Source organism: Tasmannia lanceolata, unplaced genomic scaffold, assembly GCF_043159265.1.
Source record: "Tasmannia lanceolata isolate RefF3 unplaced genomic scaffold, GAP_Taslan_0.1 ptg000037l, whole genome shotgun sequence".
In the NCBI taxonomy this organism is placed as follows: Eukaryota; Viridiplantae; Streptophyta; class Magnoliopsida; order Canellales; family Winteraceae; genus Tasmannia; species Tasmannia lanceolata.
The window spans coordinates 41,108,237-41,111,422 of NW_027518714.1; positions in this window are offsets into that span (position 1 = coordinate 41,108,237).

A 3,186-nucleotide genomic window follows, 5' to 3' on the forward strand; every position below is an offset into this window, starting at 1 on the left:
CCTGGACATCGCTGCAAGGCGCCACGCCTCTACCTTTTCGACAGGTATTGGGATGAAGGAGGGTGTGAAGTAGTGCAGGTTGTGAAAGAATCCCAGCACGAACAGGTTCAGGAGGAGCCACCTGAGATCTCCTTCCAGGCTATTATCGGATCTAATACTCCTCAAACCATGCGTGTGGTGGGCCAGGTTTGTCAGAAGCCTATTTTTATCTTGGTGGACTCCGAGAGCACGCATAACTTCATCGATCCCACAACTGTCCGTCGAGTCGGTCTCCAACTAGATGAAGCAGATAAATTTCAAGTTATGGTGGCTAACGGAGACAAATTGACTAGTGAGGGTAAGTACACAGACGCAGCTATTAATATACAAGGCTTGCCTATCACTTCCGATTTCTTTGTCTTGCCTTTAGGAGGTTGTGATATCGTTTTAGGCGCACATTGGCTACAAACACTTGGCCCGATTCTTTAGGATTTTGCCAAAATGTGGATGAAATTTACTGTCAATGGCAATGAGCACATCATCAAAGGACAGTCAGCCTCGGCAATGATGGTGGTTGGGGAGACCAAGATGGAGCAGTCAATGAAGAAGGGCAGTAAAGGAGTAGTCTTGCAGTTGCGTAGCATACATAAAATGCCAAAAATTGGTGCATTGCACCCTGATACATAGCAAGTACTTAATGAGTTCAACGATGTATTCGATGAACCTAAGTGGCTTCCTCCTTCTCGTCCATATGATCATTGCATTACCTTAGAGCCCAACAGCCAACCTGTGAGTGTGAGGCCTTACAGATACCCACACTATCAGAAGAATGAGATTAAGCTCTTAGTCCAAGAAATGTTAGCATCCGGTATCATTAGACCAATTGCCAGCCCATATTCATCACCGGTGATTTTAGTGCGCAAGACTGACGGGAGTTGGAGACTATGTATTGACTATCGGGCACTCAACCAACAAACGGTGAAAGATAAGTACCCTATACCTGTTGTTGATGAATTATTGGATGAGTTGTTTGGATCTTGTTACTATTCAAAGTTGGATTTAAGGTCCGGGTATCGCCAAATCCAGGTCCATAAGGAAGATGTCCCCAAAACAGCCTTTAGAACTCATGAGATGTCCCAAAAACAACCTTTAAAACTCATGAGGGACACTATGAGTTATTGGTAATGCCATTCGGCCTTGCCAACGCCCCATCCACTTTTCAAGGCCTGATGAATGATATTTTTAGACCTCATCTACGACAATTTATATTATTATTTTTCGATGATATATTGGTTTATAGTAAAACTTGGTTGGAGCACTTGCAGCATCTCAAAACTACCCTCTCCATCCTTCGACAACACCAACTGTATGCCAAATTATCCAAATGCAGGTTTGGGTGTCAGAAGATTGATTACTTGGGGCATTTTATTTCCAGAAAGGGTGTCGTTGTGGATCCTACTAAGGTTGAGTGCATGCTCGAGTGGCCACTACGGTCTACTCCAACATCTTTACGTGGTTTCCTTGGATTGATAGGTTATTACCATAAATTCATCAAGGATTATCGTAAGATTGCTGCTCCCCTTACATCAATGCTAAAAAAGAACAACTTCACATGGACTGAAGAAGCTAATCTTGCTTTTAATGAGCTGAAAGGGGCCATGTCACAACCTCCCGTGTTAGCACTATCGGATTTCTCACAACCATTTGTAGTTGAATGTGATGCATCTAGACGAGGCGTCGAAGCTGTTTTGATGCAGTCTTGTCAGCCTATAGCCTTCCTCGATCAAGCCTTGAAAGGTAAGCATTTATCGCTCTCAACTTATGAAAAGGAACTTTTGGCGCTTACAATTGCCGTGCAGAAATGGAGGCCCTATCTTCTTGGCCAGCAGTTCATCATAAGGACTGATCAAAAGAGTTTAAAGTACCTCCTTGAGCAGCATATAGCCAGGACATCACAACAAAAATGGCTCGTCAAATTGCTCGGTTATCAGTACCAAATCGAGTACAAGAAAAGGAAGGAGAATGTTGTTGCCGATGCTGTTTCACGGAGGACTAATGATACTTCTTTACAAGCTCTGTCTACTCCAATGCCCACTTGGGTAGATGACATCAAAGCTATGAACCAAACAGAAGGTCACATCATAGAGTTAACTGCAAAAATCAATGACGGACATCTGGATTCAAGCAAGTATATTTTACGTGATGGCATCCTATTTTACAAGGGCAGGATCTATGTTAGCTCAGCATCACCATTACGGTTCCTTATTCTTAAAGAGTCACATGACGCGCCTACAGCTAGACATTTGGGTTATCACAACACCTTGAAAAGAGTCCGAAGCTCATTTTATCGAGTAGGACTTTGTGGCGATGCGAAGAAATACATTCGTGAGTGTGACATTTGTCAAAGGCAAAAGGCAGAGAACACATCTTCAGCTGGGCTGCTACAATCACTCCCATTCCGGATAGGGTCTGGACTGACATTTATATGGATTTCATAGAGGGACTTCCCCTCTCCCATAGAAAATCAGTCATATATGTGGTAGTGGACAGATTATCAAAGTACGCACACTTCATCGCTTTGGGGCATCCTTACTCAGTTGTACTAGTGGCACAGGCCTTCATCAACATTGTTTTCAAATTACATGGCTTACCAAACTCTGTTGTAAGCGATCGTGATCCGGTCTTCATTAGTTCTTTTTGGAAGAAAGCATGGCACAAGGTTGCCTTTGTTGGTTGAACAAGGGATTCAAGCGCAATGGAAGAAGCCGTTGAAACCATAGAAACAACAATTTTACTTTGTTCTTAATTGCAGCAAACCTAGATTACTAGATTCATGTCGGTGATTAAGTAAAAATACATAAGGAATAGAAATAGAAATAGTACTAATCGACTATCCAACTGATACTCTCTGCTTTATTCACTTCCCGTCTGGCTTATACCCTGTCCTCGAAAGTGGAAGTAGTGGCTCTCTCTAATCATGGCAGCCAACAGAGGATTCTGTATCTAATCTAGAAGAAAGATCGATGGAAAAGTAAACTGGAGATCGAAAGGAAGAAACTTTTCTGGACTTTTGTTCAAGCACTAGAACGAGAAGAGGAAAACATTTTTGACTCTTTTTTCTCTAGAAGTCCAAAAAGATTTTGCAAAAGGTAAAACTGAGCCAAAACGTTTTCTTCTTCTCCTTTTATAACTTTTCAATTTTGGATA